Consider the following 21,953-nt stretch of genomic DNA (forward strand, 5'->3'; position numbering starts at 1 on the left):
CTCTCTGGATGATAAATAATTTTTTTTTTAAATTAAATTTCATAGCTATTTGAAAATAGGAAAGAATTAGAGCATAGAAAAAAAAACCAGTATGTGATTATTGTTTCATTTTCACCAACTCAACAAAATAATATAATAATAAAATAATGTAATGTAAGTGTATATCAGAGTGATACTGAGAAAAATAGTTCTCTCATATTTAAGTTCAAAAACTGTTCTCTAGTACCATACACCAAAACTACAGATAAGTATGCATATAAAATCATATCCTGACTAAACTTCATGTTCTGCTGAAACCAATGAAACCCCCTGCCTGACTGCTTCAAACATCTATTCTGAGAGATGTAGTTTTCTTCACTAAGTGGTGAATAACTACAGGAATTTTAAAAGGCAATACCTAAGGCAAATAGACAGTTGTATATATTATTTATGAAAACATTTTATCTGACATTTAGCAATATGTTAGTACAATGACTGTAGAACATGAGAGGAAAGTAATCACTTCTCTTGGAGATTTTTCTATAAGTAACACTAAAACTTTAAGCATAATTTCAAAGATCTTCACTTTTCAGGAATGATTTTCATCTTTTTTAATAAAAAAGGTTTTACACCATAAAGATTTAACACTTACAGGAGATTATTGTATTTGTGACTCATATAAAAAGCTTTCCACAATATATGAGAGTTGCTCTGAAAGTAATGCCTCCTACTTTATTCTATTGGCTCATTATTTCAGAGGCAGATGTTGGTAGTACAGCAGTAAAGGATGAACCTTCCCATCAATATTCCATTACATTTTGTTGCCATGTGACAGATGGCAGCAGAGGGGCAGTCTGACAGAGTAGCATCTGACATGCAAGTATGTATGAACTAAGGTGTGTCACTGAATCCCTTCATGTGGAAGCAATCACACCTATTGACACTCACTAACACTTGCTGAATGTCTGTGGATGTCAGCACAGTGAGAAAGTGGGTGGTGCATTTCAGCAGTGGCAAGCCAAGTGAAGAACAAGCCACATTTCAGACAGCCAAGCACGGCTGTTACATCATGAAATAAAGAGTCTGTTGATCAGCTCACTCACATGAATCAGCAGATTATGACAAGAGAACTGCGTTTGGAGCTGAATATTGGCTTCAATGTATTGCAAGTGATGGTGGCAACGTTGGAATGCTGCAAAGTTCAAATCAGGTGAGTTCCATGAATGCTCTCACAGAAACAGAAAGAATACCGTATACAAGTTTGTCAGCACCTATTGAACCAATATGATGCTGAGGGTGTCAGTTTCCTGCATTGCATCATTATTATTGATGAGATATGGTGTTACCACTATGAGCCAGAGACAAAACATCAGTCCACAAAAGTGGTGACACGTGAATTCTACACTGAAGAAAAAGTACAAGAGACAGCCCTCAGTGGGTAAAGTGATGTGCACTATCTGTTGGGGTAGGAACAGGGTGATCCTTCTCGATTTCCTGGAACCCAGACAAATCATGAGCTCCGACTGCTACACCACAACATTGACCAAGCAGAAGGCTTGAACTTCCAGAATCAGGCCAGATCTTTTTCTTCCAACACAGTAACACCAGGCTCCTTAACAGCTTGAAGATCATGGGGCACACTGACAATCTTGGCTGAACTGTGCTACTACATTCACTGTGTAGTTTTGATTTGGCACCTTGTCTTCTACCTATTCAGGCCAATGAAAGATGAGCTGCATGGGCATTTTCCAGGTAATGCCATCATAGCAGCTGTGAAACAGTGGGTCACCTCCACGGGTGTAGATTTTTATGAGTGCTGCATGCAGATTCTTGTCCATCACTGGCAAAAATGCATAGCTAATGGTGAGGACTACTTTAGAAAAGAGTACTTTGTAGCTGAGAATTACACTCTTTCTATCTGTTGTAGTCTCCATGGAAACAAAAATGAGGCCTTGCTTTCAGAATTACCTACGTACCTTTTATTTTTATTTTATTTTTTTATCTTAAAATTGCTATTAATCAACAGTTTTTTTCAACATTCTGTAGCACATTCAACCTAATGCTAGAGGCAAGAAGGAGGAGAATAGGCAACAAGTGTATGGGGCTGCTGAGTCATGGCCTGAACATCTGATTAATCACCTGAGGCGAGCAATGAGTCAGCCACAGGAGCACAGGTGAAGGCAATTCACCTGTGCTTCGGGAAGCCTGGCTCCACCCCTCCTACACCCATTTAAGAACTGACTGCCAGGGGGAAGGAGCTTTTCTGGAGAGCTACTCCACTGGAGTTGGTCACGTGAGCATAGGATTGGATGAGTGTTTTCTTTTCCTTACTCTAGTATCATACTTCCATCAGGCAAACTCCTGGATATACTATACCATCTGTATATTCATTGATTGTACAACAGGCAATATGCATTCTAGAGGAAATGTTATTAGTAGAAAAGCAAGCTCTTATCAAACTAGACGCCAAATTCCTTGTATCTGCATGAGCCCTTCAGAATCTGATATGTTTACCTTCAATATCTATTCATTTTTACTTTAGGCAGTGTAAACTATATGCTTTCCTTTGCATCATCTGCATTAGAATTTCAGTTGTTTTTTCTGTTGTTCTTTGTTTTATGACTTGATTATTTTCTTCACCATTCAAAATGTTCTTCCTTCTGTGCTACTGTTTTCTGTTTTTTTTAATGTCTTCTGTCTCTCCATGGGTACCAAATGCACCTCAGTTTGTGTTTTGGCATTATATTTGGTTTCCATTCTCTCAAGTTACATTATTGATACTAGTCTGCTTTTTTTCATTAAAAGTTGACAGTTCACCTGTGTCAAAACCAAGTTTTCATAACTACACTTTCTATGGCACATACAAGATTTTCACTGTGTTCTGTGGTGGTTCATCTTCAGCCTTGGTACTTCCATCTCAGCCTCATCAGCTCATTTCTTCATCTCATACTCATCTTCATGAGTATCTCATATTCCATTTTCAGGCTCTAGTATCCATTGCTTTTAGGATCTTCAAAATTTGTAAAGTCAACCTATGTTACCTCACTTCTGTCACTTTTTTACCAATGGAAATTACAGTAATAAAAAGGAGTAACTAGTGCTATTACTTGTGGCATCCAAAATGTCACTGCTTTTGGCAAAGTTTAACAGCTTAAATATAAATTTTGAAAAGATTGCATAGTGTTCAAAGAATTTAGTCACATATTTTAGCCTGCCAGTAAGGAAGTACTTCAAATAGTTTCATTAAAATTCTAAATTAAACAACTCTTTACATCCCCTATAAATACCAGTTCCTATAATCCTAAGCAGCACTCAGTAACCCTTTTTACTACAGACAACATAACCATCAATACAGTGAAAACTCAGAAGAAAAAAAAAAACAACACAGTCACCTTTGATGAACAAGCCTGTTAAAGGCATTCCTGGAGAAACGTGACTTAAGCACAGTACATCAATAATTTTAAATTAAGCAGTCTTTTAGGTCTTAAGTGTTCTAATAGTAAAAAATTACACACTTGGCAAAAGGCACTTCTAATTTAAACAAGACAAAACTACTACCCAAAAAATACTGGCATTGTCAGTGACATCTTTCTTTAGAAGAGGCTGGGAAATTTTTTCTGCTTCTTGGAAGATAGAGTTTTAATACATCTTATGATTTCTGACATAAAACCACCCAATGTTGGTATCCCTGTAGGCTACCTTGTAGAGTCCTGCAACTAACAGTTAATGAGACTCTCCTCTTAAGTATTTTTGAAACTGTACCTTTCTTCACATCCAGTAATTTTGTTCTGTTTTCACCTTGGAAATACAGAACAGATAGATACGAAAATAGGTTTAATTGGGTAATCCCCCTGTTTATTTCCTTTATGGGAATTCCTATAGCATTTGTCGCCTTTGTTTGGGCGACCCTGACTGAAGTCTCCTTGTGAAAGTGTTCCGACAGCCCCGGCCAGTTTCCCACGCTTTTCATGACACCAATATGGTGAGCGGCAAAATGGCGTTAATTGCAAGGAGCACACCCTTCTTAAAACTTTCCCCGTGCCTTAGGGCTACTACCATTATCTCTGACCAATGGACATGTGGCATGTCTTGTTTCCTCCTTATTTGGTCTAACCTGTACTTCTCTCTTATCTTCAAGACATTTGTTGCCATGGTTTCCCAGGGGCCAAGGGGCCCCTGTCCACCCTGGCAACTGCCCCAGGCCATTCAGCTAACTACAAGCATTGCTCATCATTCATTCCTTCCTCTGCCTATTTACATAAGGCTCCTATCTTCCACTGCTCAGACAGATGTGAATCTGGAACATGCCAGGTGCTAGAATCCCTGGTGGCTTTTCAAATGACTCTTTGGACATTCTTTTCCATAGACAATTTCTAATTCACTGGACTTCTGCCACCACATACGTTAAAGCAGCACATATCTTTCTGAGCTATGCTACCAGGTCTCAGCAGTGAGATAACATTTTGGCCCAAAAGGTGCTCTCAGCAGAAAAAAATACACACCGCCTCCCAAGTACACAACAATCCAGTGTCTCACCTGAGCGTTTCTACCTAGTTCCTCCTTATCCTATCAAGTGAGTTCATTTTCAATGGGGGTACAGCCATTTCTTCTTAGCAAAACAATGCATTTTCTGCCTTTAATGCTAGTCATCTCCTTTACTCAAATTGTAGCTTCATAATAAATCACCCAAAGGATCTGTGTTCTTTTCTTTTTTTCATTATTTAAAGCTGAGGGACTTTTGCTTTAATGACTTGCAACAGAGATTTGTCTTCTTTTCAATTCCTTGGGTGCTCGTTCATCCTGTAGGACTTCTCTTAAAAACAATATAGTGCAAATGTAGTACATGCAGTCCCACAAGTCATCTGAGATTACAAGGAATTCCTGCTTTACACTGCGTTGTAGGAATCTTCTTATATACTTGGCGGAGAGAAGACATATTTCCACCATTGGACCTATAAAGACTTACCTTAGAGTTACAATTAAAGCCTATTATTAAGACAAAGAAACGTGTACACCTGTGTAAGAGATTATTCTTTTACATCATTGTCTCAAAGCTTGCTGGGGGCACAGATAACAAGTCCAAGCAAGTCCTGGGCAAGAGTTGTGAAATCCTTTGTCTGAGGGACACCGATGGACAAGGCCAGGGGCAACGAGAGAAGGATAAGCCACAGATTAATGGCCAGGAAGCAGTCTTGTGTGTGGGTTTATCTCAAGGAAGGTGGTCATCTTGGGGGGTACTGAATATGATTCTTACCCAAGCACCCAGGAATGCCAGGCTGGCAGAAGAAGAAAGATAAAATGGGGACCTATAACCATGAGGTTTGCGTTTCTGACAACAGATTTCTCACAGAGAAGACGAAAGCTTTTTCTGGCAACAGATTTCTCATGAAGAAGAGGTTTCTGACATGAGAAGACTCACCGCTGCTGCTGCTCTCCCCCCTTTCCCCCCCCCCCGCTACTTTTGCCTCGGACATTTGAAATGTCGTGCAACGGGACCACTGCTGGATCCTGGTGGTGACTATCCCCTCTTTACGTGATTCTTGCTTCTTTCCTATCTTTTCTATCGCCCTCCTTCCCTTCCCTGTCACCCTAATTCATAATAGTTGCTGTCCTTCCCTTCCCCATCTCCCTGATTAGGATTTATAATAAACTGGTCAGACTAACATTTGAACCATTGTTTCTTAATCTCATGCTGGTTATACAGATATAAAAGAACATTTTCTCTCTCCTATAAATTGGATCAAGACAATCTGGCAATAGCAACATATTATTGCAATTATATCTGACGTTTCTAGTACATTTTAGTTTGTGCGTTGATCATTACAAAATCCTCATAAATTGTGTAAATACCACACTAGAAAAATGAAAAACTGTAAGTGTAAAGCTCTCAAAAAAATTGTCCAAAGTCAAGCAGCAAGTGACAGAAAATAAAACCTTAGAATATAAATTTCCAATTTTGTAGTCTAGCCACTAAACTCCTTCTTTCATTGTGATGCATCAAAACTCAGTCATATTGAGACTATTGATTTGATGCTATTTGAAATATTCTCTTTAGATCTATTTTCCTCTTTTTGCTAAAGTTTGCTACTTCTGTATGCATACAACACTTACTGCATCTCTTTTCATTAGCACTGTATTTATCATAGAATCATTTCAGTTGGAAAGGACTATTAAAGGTCATTCAGTCTAACACCTCTGTGATGAACAGAGATGTCTACAGTTAGATCAAGTTGCTCAGAGTCCCCTCCAGCAATGGAGCATCCACCACATTTATAGGCAACACGTTTCTGTGCTACCTTGCCCTTACTGTAAAAATTTTTTCCTTATGTCCAAATTAACATCCCCTCTTTAAGTCAGAAATCATTTCCCTTTGTCCTATCACCACAGAACCTGCCAAAGAGTCTGTCCCCTTCTTTCTTATAGCTCCCCTTTTAGATATATTATTTTTGCACAACAACATTAATGTTACATAAAATAATGGTTTACCAGTAGTATCCTGTTGTGAAATATACAATGCTTTAGGGGTTAATGTAAGAATATGATCAATTTTTTGAAGCACATACATTTGCCAAAGATGAAAAGTATTTGAGGAGCGTTTGTCTACTGCAGAAACAATTTTCAAAGAGACATTGTGTGCTGTGTGGTGAAGCATTCCGTGCTACCTCTAACAGTAAAATGTATCAGTATGAACACTCAGATTGTTATTATTTTGAAGCTTTTTTTTTTCTTCCTACACCTTGGAAGGTTACGGTCATTGCATTCCAGCCTTATCTTGAGCATAGCAAGCTTTAGTTACACCAGTCATTACTTATGCTTGAACCTAGAGTTTTTAGGACAAAATTCATTAAAGTCAGAACATTTTAAAAGACTTTATCACAATCCAGTTTACTGGCATACTTAAATAGATAGTATGAGTCATACAGTTTGACCCTCTCTCCCCTGAGAGATTACCTACAACATGAAATAACTGGTTTGTATTGCACATGTCTGAGTTAGCAGTTTTGTACTTCCAACAGGATCTCACCCCTAAGGAAAGGAACGTCTAGATTTCACATCAGCTACAGCAGGATAAATTGGCTGCTCTGAAAAGCAGTAAAGATTATAGAAGTAACAAAATCATGCCTGATCATCCATGATCAAATCAGATAATGAATCTAGTTTTTAATTTCTAAAAACAACTGCTGGTGTAATAATAACTTACATATGTCACATTCTTTTTACATTAAAAATCTTAAGAGTTTGAGGACCATAAAAACAATGCATGAACTGGAATAATGCTTTGAGTAAAAAAATGTCTTTCGTTGTATACGAAAAACATATATATGTTTTTCATTAACTTTCTCATTTATTCTATGCCCACATGGCTGAAAGGCAGGGAACAGGAAGGTAACCATCTAAAAATGAGAGATATTTTTAGGCAGATAGTATTTTCTTAAACTTAATTTCTACTTAGAATTTAATGAAAATGTTAACTAGTGTGTTCTTTGCTTATTTTTACCATAAAGAAGAAAAATATATTGCTGAATTGCAATTTTTTACTATTTCCCTGTTTGTATTATTATGTTTTTTTTTTTTTAATAGGCATTTGTCTCTTATCACTCACGACCTCAGGAGAATATTGTTCTTTCTTAATTCCCTGAGTACTGTTATCACAGAAAACATGAAGGTGAGCATGGTTCCTTGTATTAAGAAAACTGTGATTTTAATCAGAATTCAATACCTGTTTTCCAGCTAAATTGTTTTCCAATCCCTGGAAAGCTTTGGCATTCCTCATCATCAGAACTCGAGAAGAATAAAAACAATGTTTTGTATTTCAACTAGGACCACCTTTAACTCAGCAGGAAAAACCCACTATATTTTCATTGACCTCACAGCTATGTCACTAACATATTGTTGTCTTTCTAATCACAAACAGCTTGGTTGTTGACACGTTTAGGGAGAAATCTTGAGAAATCAGGTGCTGCAAGCATGTATGCAGGCAGACGTATTCTCTATTTCACTGTTATTGACAGTAAAATTCTACCAAAGAGAACGTGGAAATTTGCAGTGCTTATAATTTAACTCTGCCACTGATTGCATTTTATTACCCAACGTGTGGGGTCTTTAAATAAGGGACAGTGAGATATGGACCAGTGTTAGAAACCAAAACCATTTTCCCTGAAGCCCTACAAAAAGAGATTTACAGATCCTTTGCAAGATTCATAACCCCTCATTCCTCTTAAGACTCACTCATCACAATTAAGAGCAGATCTGTGGCTTTGTCTAGGATTGTTATTTGCTCTTTGTTTCTGTAAAAATGCAATCACATCCAGCCAGAAATAATATATAAAATGTTTTGAGTATAATATCATAGTCTATCCTTCTACTACTGTCCACTGAAGAAAAATCTATTTGTATACAAAAACAGATTAAATTGTTTACCATTTTCTTCTTTCTTTCCAGGACAAAAAGAATTTTAAAACAAATGTATGAAGCTTGAGGAACAAAGTCAAAAGGAAATGGAGGTAGCTTGAACATAAAAGGTGCATTTTTTTCTCTAGTTAGCCCGCGTCTTCCTACTAAGGCTTACTGATATAAGATGCAATTCTCTTGACTCAGGCTAGTTGCAGCAGGTGTCTGGCAGTCACAGCATCTTCTCCCAGGGGCTTCAGGCAGATGAAAAAAAGCTTAAAGCCTCCAGGGCTGTTTTATGGAAGAGGTCAGAGTAATGGTCACACTAGTCTCTTTTGACCATAACATCTATGAAGCTTTGAAACTGTTCCTTAACATTTACCAGAGGCTCTCTTCATTTTCCCAGGATATCTTCCACAGCATAGGGAGTGTTACAATATTGTGATCTCTCTGAGGAACATCACAGTCCAGTGATCAAAGGAGGGCAAAATCGGAGGAAAATGCTGGAAACCTTATGGAGAGTGTGAAAATGAGTTAAGATGTATAAAGCATTTAAAAGATTCCAGTGCACTGACCCTCTTGTAACTTTAAAAGCTTTGTTGGAAAGCTATTATTCTGTGATTTGCCGTGAAGAGTCATTGGGAAATCACTAGAGGTTCTCTGCCTTCCTACCTTCTCAACAATAAGTGCAATGGGTTTCTCTCAGAGCCCATCTCTGAAGTTCTCTATATGAAGAGACTGGCACTGTTTAACAACTTTATTGGCCACATGAACGGTGGAATTGAGTGTACACTCAGCATTTGCTGACTAAACCGAACTGTGTGGAACAGTTGACTTGCTGGAGGTAAAGGAACCCATCCATGAGGACCTTGACAGGTTTGAGAGGTGGGCAGTGAGAACCTCAAAAAGTTCAATAAGGCCAAGTGCAAAATCGTGTACATAGGTTGAGGCAATCCCAAGCACGTATATAGGCTATGCAGAAATTGACTGAGAACAGCCCTGAGAAAAAGGACTTGGAGGTATTTGTTGATGAGTTCATCGTGAGCTGGCAGTGTATGCTTGCAGTCCAGAAAGCCAGTCATATCCTGGGTTGCAGCAAAAGAAGTGTTACCAACACACTGAATGTCTTAGTTTTCACAGAATCACAGAATCACAGAATCGTAGGGGTTGGAAGGGACCTCCAGAGATCATCAAGTCCAACCCCCTGCCAAAGCAGGTTCCCTACACCAGGTCGCATAACTAGGTGTCCAGGCTGGTTTTGAATATCTCCAGAAAAGGGGACTCCACAACCTCCCTGGGCAGACTGTTCCAGTGCTCCATCACCCTCAGCGTAAAGAAATTCTTGTGCACATTTTTGCAGAACTTCCTATGCTATGTTTTAGGGATGGAGTTGTTTTCTTCAGAATGTCATTCAGTCCAACACCTCTGCAATGAATGGAGAACATCTACAGTTAGATCAAGTTGCTCAGGTATGATGCTGTGCTTCTGTTCTAGGAGAAAAACAATGTTGATAACACACTGATGCTTATAGCTGCCTGCTAAGCAGTGTTGTATAGAGCCAAGGCCATTCATAGTTAAGGGCCCAAGGAGGTGGGAGTGAACAAAATTAGGACAGCTGACTTAAACAAGCAAAAGGACTTTTGAAGAGTGTGGGAGTGTATTGAGCTTCTTTCTGCTGCTTGGGATTCAGCTGGTCATCGGTCAGGAGTGGTGAGCAATTCCTTATGCATCACTTGTTATATACATTTATATATATATACATTTGTCATAATTATTATTATTTTCTTTTTCTCTATATTAGTAAATAGTTTTATCTCAACTCATGAATTCTACTGAATTCTACTTTGTCTTTTTTTTAATATGTCTCCCATCCCACTGAAAAGGGGGAAAGTGAGCAAACAATCTTGTGGTGCTCAGCCACCTGCTGGGTTAAAACACAACATTGAGTAAGCTGATTCTGCTCCTCTACTTCACTTCTGTACTCCACCACAGAGTGCTAGGTTCTGGTCTAGGGTCCCAACATGAGAAGATCGTGGACCTATTGGAGAGTGTCCAGAGGAGGGCAAGGATGACTGGAAGGACTTGAGCACTTCTAAAAGTAGAAAGCCCGCAAGTTGAGGTTGTTCAGCCTGTAGAAGAGAAGGCTCAAGGGAGAACTTAGAGTGAGCTTCCGGTAGCTAAAGAGGGCTTATAAGAAAGCTGGAAAGTGAGCCTTATCAGGGAGTGAAGCGATAAGACATGGGGTAATTGCTTTAAAAAAAGAATTTAGATTTTTATTAGTTACAAGGAACAATCTTTCAATTCAGAGGATGGGGAGGCACAGGTACAGGCTGCTAAGAGAATTTGTGAGTGCCCCCTCCCTGAAAGCATTCAAGGCCAGACTGGATGGTGTTTTGGGCAACATCTTCTAGTGGGAGATGACTGTAAGGGATCAACGGGGAACCTGATTCGACGACTCGAGTTCACAGAATCATAGAATCACCAAAGTTGGAAAAGACCTTCAAGATCATCCAGTCCAAGCATCCACCCATCACCAGTAGTACTCAATAAACCACGTCCCTCAACACAAAATCCAAACATTCCTTGAACCTCTCCAGGATCAGTGACTCCACCACCTCCCTGGGCAGCCCACTCCTGTGCTTGGCCACTCTTTCAGAAAAGTAGTATTTCCTAGCGTCCAGCCTAAATCTCCCCTGGTGCAGCTGGAAGCCATTTCCTCTAGTTCTGTCACTAATTACATGAGAGAAGAGGCCAACCCCCAGCTCACTACAACCTCCCTTCAGGTAGTTATAGAGAGCAATAAGGTCTCCCCTGAGCCTCCTCTTTTCCAGACTGAATAATCCCAGCTCCTTTAGCCACTCCTAATAAGGCCTGTGCTCCAGACCCCTCACCAGCTTTGTCACCCTTCTTTGAACCTGCTCCAGGGCCTCAATATCTTTCTTGCAGTGAGGGGCCCAAAACTGGACACAGCACTTGAGGTGCAGCCTCACCAGAGGTGAGTACAGGGGGACAATCACTTCCCTGTTCCTGCTGGCAACACCATTCCTGATGCAAGCTGGAGAGAACATGGGAGAGGTGGACCAAGTCCTGCAAAGGCAGGGCAGAAAGCCATTTTACACCCTTCCTTTTCTGGGAACTTAGTGAGGAAGGGATGCACAACTACCAGAGACCCTTGCCAAAAACTCCCAAATCTTCTGGAACTCCTAGCTGTGCAGATGCATGGGAGTTGCCACCTTAAGGGTAGTCTCTGATCAACTGGACTATATGGACACACACATTTGTTTTTTTGGTCAATCTACCACCCACAGACCAAGAGTCCAGCTAAAGAGAATGCTGGATTCCCTTGCTTGGGGAATTCCAAAGTATTCCTTCCTTGCAACTCATCAAGTGGGATGAGGCAATGAACCTGCTCACAGCAGGGTGATTGGAAGTAGGTGATTATTAAGATTCTTCCAACCCAAACCATTATTTGATTCTATGATTATTTGAATTTCTATTTGGATATCATAGGCCTAATTAATTCTGTATTTTACAATGGTATGTGACAAGAGGCTTTCAGGTTGAAATTGGGGCACCACATTTGACTTCAAAAATTTTAAAAATATACTTTACAAAAAAATACTCTTTCTGTGAAAATCATTTATATAGAAAATTTCATCGAATTAAATATGTTTTTATAAGCAGTTTTCTATGGAGAATTTTTTCAGAGATCTTTCATTTTTCTTTACTATTACACCTCAACAAATAATACAGACTTTTTTAAAACTAGGCTCTGTACATTTTTCTATTGTACTAGCCTTATCAAGGACATTTTGCATTAAAAAAGGAAGTATAAAGTTAAACTGTATGGAGAATTAAGCTGTTCTGAAGTATTCTGGACAACAGTTCTTTAAAAAATAATTTGTCATAAAATGAGGCTGTTGTAAGATATTATGGCCGATGTCATCAGAATAAAGTGGGAACATTTTTTTTCTGTATGTATGTTCTTCGTATTTTAAACAAAAATGTTGATTGATGAAAATAACAGATTATGAACACTAGTGTCAAAATACTGGTGTATTAAAGACTGAGTGAGACATTCAGTTTTATACTGAGAAACCCATCAAAGTGTGTCACAAGAAATAATGGTCACAAGCTTGCTTGAGTAGAAGAGCACATACAAGCAGCTCAATACAAGCAGCTCAAAAGTGAGCTGAGAATGTAAGCCAGAGAGACTGAAGGGAAAAAATGAGCAGGTGTTGCAGCCAAGATGAGGGATGTGTGCAGCCATTTCGTTCTGCTGGAGACACAGACAATAAAAGCCATGAGGAACATAAGTGGCCATAAATGGGTGCTGAATTAGTTTTCTGATTTGGAATGACTATTAGAAATAATAAAACATAAATGATATGTAAGTATACAGAACTGAAGTCAAATAAGGTCTATAGGCAACATTATGAGACTGTTAAGTCATCAGTAAAACTTCCCTCAACCAGAAGAGATCCTTTGATGGTTCCCTATGCATTTTCCTGTCAAATGAAACGTCCAAGGTTCTCCAGGTTTTTCAGGTATCCATGCTGTCAATTTCAGTGCAGTTCAAACTTGGGTAGTACAGGCCTACAGTCAGAGCAGAACACATTTCACAATGGAAATCAGTTTGCATGACAAATTTCCTATCTGCCTGAGGAAGAGTGCAAAGGTATTCTCTCCTAATTAAAATATGAATGCTGTCATCTGATGATCTTCCTTGTGAGAAATAACAAGCTCTCTAATTAAATGCACAATTTCTTGACATTTAAGCAGGTCAATTTTTTTTCGATATGTCTGATCCTTTATTTGAGGTGCTTCTTCCAGGCATGTTTATTATACTAAACATAATTAATAACCACCACATCAGACCTTTCTAAAACCCAAAAGTGAATAATGTAGTTATGTCCTTTTATTCAACTGAAGTTACTTTAAAATAGACAATAACTATAATTAAATATTGAGATTTTATTCTTATTAAATCCTAATTATCTTTCCACATCTGCTTTCTGACATCTGTCTTTCATAAAGTCACCTCTTAATTCCTCTTGGTTTTAATGAATAAAATGTTATTGCATAAAACTCCACAATGGCAAGCCATTCAGTCTTTACAAATATTCATTTGAAAAGAGTGCTGATGCAGACATGTTGTGAATTGTGGTATTGACAGACATGAAGACCTGTGGACATAGAGTCATTTTAAAAGATTATATGGTTCCTGCAATGGGAATAAATGAACTGATTCTGTTGAGTTTTGTTTTTTTTTAACACAGTAGTGAGTATAAGGTAAATTATATTATCATAGAATCATAGAATGGCCTGGTTGAAAAGCACCACATTGATCATCGAGTTTCAACCTCCCTGCTACGTGCAGAGTTACCAACCAGACTGCCCAGAGCCACATACAGCCTGGCCTTGAATGCCAGGCAGTATATATTCATATACTATATATATATAGCTTATAGCTTAGTTAGCTCCAAATTAAGTTCTCTGGTCTTTTTTTTTTTTTTTTTTTTTTTTTTTTTTTCTTCCTAGTTTCCTTTATTCTGGGTCAAATTGAAAAATACAAATTCCCAAATAATCTATGAAATGAGACTTTTAATGCATTCCTTTTTGAAAAGAGTAAGCCTACTCCTTATGAATTTGCCAAGTTATTCATCAAATCTAAATTCCCAGTTTCTTAAGAGTTATTAAGAAGCATGAGAAAATTGTATGACTTACAGCTTTATGTTGTTTGAACTAGGCAATAACTTTTCTCACTAGCTCTCTAAAGACAATCTGGCATTATCATCTGCTTTGCGAATCTACAATATGATTCAATTTCTGTGATCTTTCTGTTTAAAAAATTATAGTTGTATGCAGCTTTATTGCTTTGGTATGGCTTAGGTTTTTTTGGATGCTTTTTACTCCCAGTGAGATGTCTGCCAGAAATTTGACTTGTTAGTGTTATATTAATGCTTAGTTTTTTATGAGGTTACAATAATCTTTTTTTGCTTTTTTTTCCAACTGTAGGAACACAGAATAGGCAATCTGTCTATTAGGTGGCTTCATATTTCTCAGACAAGCAAAGCAATTGCAATCAGTGATTGTACATATACCAGTTCATGAACTGCAGCAGTCAGAAAACGATATACCACCTGTTTAGCAGGGAGCTAAGTAACAACCTCTTAAATTTCACAAGTGAGAAATAGAAAAAGTATATCAGCACTCTCAGAAATTATAATTTTCTATGACCAAGGTCAATAGTTGGCTAGTATAGTGCACAACAAATTGCTCAGAATCGAATAATACTTCTTCTTAATTTTTAAGTCCTTTTTTTTCAGTGTGATAATAGTCTGAACATTTTGCTGTCTCTGCTATGTCTCAGAAGTAATCACAGAAGCAACAACACCTAGAAAGCAGCTTAGCTCTTTTCACTGTATCAGAGACTTAGCTACTACAAGAGAAGTAGTGTTCAAGGTTCTATTAGAAATTAAAATTTCTAGTTTGAAATACTCATTATTTAAAAGACTTTTATGAAAACTGAGACTTTTTTTATTTCTGCTTTTGAGGAGTAATTTTATTTTTGTCAGGACACAAAAAGCACATGGTGTGGGATGAAATGAGGGGAATTAATGTGATGGAAATTTCTGCAAAATAATGCTTTGTGGAAAAAAAAGTTTATAAAAGCTATGTATTTTGCTTTAAACTTGTAAAATTTTCTTAAATATTTAAGAGTGGAGGAAGTTCTAATTATATAGTCTTTCTCAATAGTCTTGTGACTCCAGACGGAATTAAGGACAGCCTAAAACAGATGCCCAGAGTGGGCAGAATGAACGTAACAGGTGAGTGAGCCACAGTACATGTTTAGTTGCACTTGAGCTTCTATCAGATAAGGTATATTAACAATTCAGAACTCTGTCAAATTATCAAAACAATCTTTCTCAGGAAGGCCTTAAATATTACCTTGAACCACCCTTAGGCATCTCAGATGGCACTATGTTTAGACTACAATATAATAGAAAGTATTAATATTCATAGGAGCAATAAAAACTGTTTACTATGTTTCAGTACAGTGTCTGTATTAAATTTGCTTTAATTTGTTTCACTAAGATGTCAGTCTGGAACAACTTATGATTCTGTAAAATACACTTCTTCTTGGAAACTATGTGCAGTTTCAAAATTCCCTGCTTGTCGATCAGTTTACTTTAGAATTAGAGTTTATTGATATCTCAGTTTCGATATGAATTCCAAGTGTTCCTTAAGCTCATGGCAAAAAAAAAGTTTTGTAGGGTTTTTTTTATATCTAAATTTGCTTCAAAATCCATAGAAAGCAAAGCATGCTGTTAGTCTACATATGTATATCTAGGAACCCTTATGTTGTACAAGGTTTAAAAAAATTAAGATTAATGGATATGTGAATATTTTATTTTCTATTCTTAATCACTCATCCTCCTATTTAGTTTCATTTGTTAATGATAAATTTTATCATCCAATATTTCTCTTCACTGTACAAAGACTACTGGAGAAGGGAGAGTCTGACCAAAATATGTGAGTGATAAGAAGCTAAGAAAAGACAGTTATAGAGCAGTTAATATGTGAATATCTAGTGCACCAGAATGCATTCTTCCTGGACTTTGTCAGCAATGCTGCTCCTATAGGGCACAGTCAGTCTGACAGGTAATGAAGAGAAATGTGCTCTTTAAGATAACAAGGATTCAGCACACAAAATATATGAAAAATAAATTGCATACAGAACTGAATTTATTGCAGCATATGTTGGTCATTTGTTGGAATATGCAAAGGAACTACTAGGATTAAAAACACGTCAACTTTAGAGATTGATTTACATCCACATACATGCATCCACATACATTCATGTGTATATACATATATATGCATATGTAATTATTTTAAACTGAAATTCAAGCTAGGATCAAATTCATAGCTCCATGTCTGATTTTCTTTCTCAGCTGAGAGGAAAAGCGTGTGCTTACAATCGAAGTCTGGACTTCTTTTACTGAAGTACATTTTAAAATCATGTTTAGAAGTTGGCAAATATTTTTTTTAGGACCGTATTTTGAGCCAAATACTGTAAGAAGTAGATTGTATTTTTGCAGTAGAACAGTAGATTGTTTTTGTAGTAAAACAATTCTAACACTAACGTATAGACTTTTGCTAAACTTTCGCACAAAATGTCTGCAGGGGTTATTGTTCACAGCAAATCATTGGGGCATAACTTAGTACAGGGTAAAGTTTGTCAAGTAGCTTGACTGTCAGAACACCTAGACCAGGGCAAGGTGATAAGGAGAGAGTCTAGCGTGCATTGCCCTTCTCTCCCCTTGGCAAATGGGGAACTGCAGGTGGACCCAATACACATTGTCCTTCCATCCCCCTTGAAAAACAGCGGGATGCCTAACATGCATTGTTCACTTCTTCCCTATTGAAAGATGAAAGAAAAACAGGAGGGTGATGAATTGCTTATGGAAAAATATTTTAGCACCTACATCAGAGTGAGGATATTTAATGGCATGGATTTAAGTGATAAGTATCTCCCTTGCCATACGGGGGTGTTCCTCCATTATAGCAATAATGAATAAATTTTGCTGCTTCATGAAGACCTTTGCCTGAAGAGAAATTATTGATTCTGAGCATTTCTCCTGTATTGTTAAGAAACATTTGACTTTTAAAAATTAAAAATAAAAATAACAATATGCTTAACTACATGAACCATCTTCCTAAATACAATTAATACCTAATACTTTTTTTTTTTTTAATTGATAACACAATAAATCAATCACACTAACTAGAATCCTAACTTACAAAAACAAACAAACAAAACATTAGAGTTACTTGCTAGTCAGATTTTTTGTGCAGGAAAGGATCGCAGGAAATCTGGAGTATAAAGGAAAGTGTACAGAGTTGCAATAATGCCTATCTCCCAGTGGTAAAGAAACCAGGAACTGCTGTTCTGGGGCTCTGATAACACTCTTATACTCAGCATTTTTATGAGACTGAGCTACTGATACATGCCTTTGTTACTGTTTGTATTTCAGGATTATTGATATTTGCATGCTGTGCTGCAATTTTTTGAGCATGCTGGGAGCACTTTCCGGGTGATTCCTGGCTTTTTACTGTTTTTATGTTGGGGACTGAGGGTTGGGTGGGGAGATTTCTTCCTTCCAAGAGTTACTGCATGAGCACAGAGTATGTCCTCTAGTGGGCTCTGCTGCTATGTTTGGTGATAATACTTCTGTTGTTGTTAGCACTGATTGCAGCAAAAAGCACTACTCCAAGAAATTATATCTAGAGCTAAAAAATTTGGCAGGGCATGCCCTCCCACAGAACCCCAAAAGCTGTCTCTCCATGCAAAAAATCAGTTCTGTATGTGTGCACACACATAGGTGTGTGCAGGATGGAAAATCTAAGAAAATTGGAAAACACATTTATGAGATCTAATACAATATACAGCTTTGCCAATGAATAAAAGATTTTAAAATAAAACATGTTTGGCAACTTCCATTTCCTACTTGCCTACTTGGAAAGGAGCAGGGTAATCAGGGTAAAGTAATTAAACATTTTTAGCCTTGATTGTCCATGGTGTTTACTTCACTGTATTGCTCAGTGCTGAGCTAGCCTAAATATTCATCTAAAATACAAGCTCTGAGGTTCTCCCCTTCTTGTACTCAGCTGAGGTTTCTCAGTCACAGTCTCTAGACACCACTTGTGAGTAATCATGGATTGGCACCACTACCAAAAAAAAACCAACAAATCTGGTTAGCAAAAAAGATTGCACTTTACACCCTTTAACTCAGCAATAGGATGTTTTTGAGATTCCTCCCTGTACAGTGAATTGTAATGGACTGTGTGATTAACAAGCACCACAGCCAATGGAGTCAGACACAAGAGCAAAACACTTCCCAGCTCAGGCCAAGCAACAAATTTAGGGCACAATCCAGTTAGAGTACAACCAGTTTCCTTGGTATAGAAGCTGGCCATGAGTTTTACTGAAAAAGCCCTTTGCTTTCAGAATGCAGATGCATGGCTGCAGCAAAAGATTCTTCATCCATGCCAGGGACAGTTACTGTATTTCCTGCTAGATTAAATCCCTTTTCTTTATTTTCTCTTTTATTTCCTTTTAATTCTACAACTGTAAATCATTTCCTCTAAGATCAGATTCCTTTCCAATTGTGCTACTTGCTACTTCCTTAAATAAGTATATTGGTTTCCCAATATTAAATAATACAATCACATTTTAACCTTTATAAAATATTTTTATAGTCAGTTCATACATCTTGAGCCTGGCACAGGATGACTCTGAAAGCAGAATATGGACATCTTTAAAGTATAAAGTAATTATTTATAAGCCAATGCACATTTTACAAAAGAACAGCTACTATGAGGTTAAGCACTCTTGTCCCCACATTCTGCTACATCACCTGAAGAGCCTTCGCTGTCTGGACAGCCATCAGTGTGGAGGGAAGAGCTGGTGGACACAGCTGTCCTCAGGGGTGAGTAGTTGCCACCTTTCTTGTGCTCTACCAACAGTGACAGCTGTGAGGGCTCAACCCCAACTCAGCTATCTACTGACTGGCTCTGAATAAACAAGCCTCCAGTTGCAGTCCATGTATACCTTTTCTTTAAGATTTTGTCTTTTGATGTTGATTCTTTCTCTCTTGAATCCTTGATCAAACACGGATCAGTTGCCCTACTATTCCCTGTAATTCTTACTCTTCTTACCTCCATACAGACAGTCTTACAACTCTGTCTAAACAGAATGAGTCAAGGTTATACAGCTGATGCATATCAAAACTGGACCCCTTATATGAGAAGCTAATATTCCAGCAGTGGAATGCAGGGGATGCAGAGAGGAACTACAAGTCACCATGACATTATCTGTTTCTCTCTTGGATATCATTTCATTCCACTCCAAGCTTCAATCCTCATTCCTTACTTGTCTGATTTTTTTGCCTCTAGTTTGTATTTTTTTCCCCTGCTACTTTAAAATTTTGAAAGAACAAGTCTAACTATTAGTTTCTTTCAAAATTTCTCTGGTTTTGTAATAACTGCTACTAAGAATTCCCACCACCATTTTCCAGTTATCTGGTACCAACTTGTGATCTTCTACTCATAAACCCTTGGGACAGAAACAAGGTTTGGCACTTGTTTCTCACTGTAGAATTACGATGTTCTGCCAGTACAGAAGGGATATATTTCTGGACTTTTTCTACTGCAAACAAGCAGAATTTTAGCCAAGGAAATAAGTTTTCTTCTCCTTTAATCCCCTACACAGCAAAACCCAAGAGGAATGTCCAGAAAGGACACAATGTGCTAAAGAGCATGCCATTACGTACTTTGTTAGCCCTGTCGTTACCCCTGCCCAGTAGCCATTAAAACTGCAAAGGGCAGTATGTCTAGATAGCCAGGTCATGTTTATTACAATACATAAATCCCAAGTGTACAAACTACCTGATTGTGGAGTGAATGGATATTTCTTTGGGGCCTTTGGAAACTTTGGGCAAGTTGCAAAATTCCTCTTTCCTGGGAAGAAAGAAAGTTCATGACAATTTAAACTTAATTTAAACATTTAAAATGATATATTCATCTGAGTGATCAGTGGAAATAAGTACTTAAATCTAGTTGTAGGAAAGGTTTCAACTGCTGTTGTGTAGTCAGTCAGGATATAAGACAAATTCAAGCACAAATAATATTGATTTGTGGTGGTATACCGTGAATCCAGAAAACTGCGGCTTTCTTTCAGCATTTCCAACATAGAACTACTTAGGAAAAAATACAATATTCAGATATTTAATCCAAGAGTACAAAAATATTCTGGATAGACACTGTATAAAATTGCCAGTTGATTTCTAATTCTTCAGTTTTGTAACGTTGTGTCTGCGCAATCCCTATTCAGTATGTTAAAAGAGCATTAAAAAAAAAAAAAAAAAAGAAAGAAAGAAAGAAACAAAACCTATATAGATTGGAAACATTAAACTGAATTTATTCCAGAAATGAACATGCAGAGCATAAATATCAACCCTAGTCTGGCTGTCCTGCTTAGTCAAGCAGAACAAAGCAGTCAGTTACAACTTTCAGAAACAACTTTCATTGAGTGATAAAGCACACAGCTATCCCTGGGCTCTAATCTGAAGGTCATCTTCAATTTAAGACAAGAAATCTACCCTTTACCACCTATTACTTTGGCACAATCCTACAGCTGTACACACTGTGCTCCTTAGAGTTCTGTTATGTAATGGACCTTCATTCACCTTCCTGACTTGCTCTAATCACAAGCAAAAGAGACGGGAATAAAACTTTGCAGGACAGAAATGGTGAGCTGAGAAACTGTATAATCTTTCTGGGTATACTGCATCTGAACATCTTTAAGCACATGGATAAATTCCACACACGGCAGGAAAGGGCCAGTAAGCACCACTACCTTGCATTTGGATATTCCACATAGCGCTTGACTTCAGGTATGGCCTATTTGGAGATGATCCATGATGTTTTTATTTCACAAAATCAGCAGTTCTAGACTTAAAAGTAAATTTATGATTAACTGTAGCATTCAGTACAGACGAAACCAGTGCCATATAGATGAACTATAATTATAGAATCACGGAATACAGAATGTGGAAGAGACCCACAAGGATCACTGAGTCCAACCCCTGGCCCCCCACACAGCACCACCCAAAATCAAACCCTGTATCTGAGAGTGCTGTCCAAACACTCCTTGAACTCTGGCAGCTCGGGGCCGTGCCCACTGCCCTGCGCAGCCTGTTCTATGCCCGCCACTCTCTGGTGCAGAACTTTTCCCTGACCCCCCGCTGCCCCTCCCCTGACGCAGCTCCATGCCGTTCCCTCGGGCCCTGTCGCTGTCACACAGAGCACAGCTCAGCGCTGCCCCTCCGCTCCGTGTGAGGAGCTGCAGCCGCCATGAGGCTTCCTCTCAGTTCCTCTGCTCTGGGCTTAGCAAACCCAGGGATCTCAGCCACTTCTACATCTTGCCCTCTAGGACCTTGAACATCTATGAAAATAGATGGGCATTCTCTAATAGTTTTATGTCCTTATATCGCGGTGTCCAAACCTGCACACAATGCTCAAGGTGAACACAGAAATGGACAACCGCACTCCTCACCTAGCTTGCAGTGCTGGGTGTGATGCACCCCAGGGTTCATTTGGCTCCTTTGGTTGCCAGTGCATATTATTGGCTTTGTTCAACTTACTATAACCAAGCCCTCAACCTCTACCCGGAAAACTGTCTTCCCAGCTTCCTGTTTCCCAGTCTAGACATATACCCAGAGTTGTCCCATTCCACACACAGAATTTAGTACTTGTTCTTGCTTGATTTATTAAAAACTCTGTAGGATGTGATGTGCTCTGCTTGGCAGAACAAAATTTTAGTTCCCTTTTCTAGTTAACGTAATCACAAATTCCATCTCAAACTATACATATGAATTTACTAAACACAAACTGATTGCTCAATTTGTTAACATTGATTAGCCCAGAAAACTGAAACACATCTTCCTATCTCTGCACCAAATATACTCACAAAAAATACTGGCTAGTGTTATATGGTTTCCTTAGACCTTGAAGTA

The sequence above is a fragment of the Lagopus leucura genome, unplaced genomic scaffold (assembly GCF_019238085.1).
Source record: "Lagopus leucura isolate 7727_CA_CO unplaced genomic scaffold, USGS_WTPT01 Super-Scaffold_73, whole genome shotgun sequence".
In the NCBI taxonomy this organism is placed as follows: domain Eukaryota; kingdom Metazoa; phylum Chordata; class Aves; order Galliformes; family Phasianidae; genus Lagopus; species Lagopus leucura.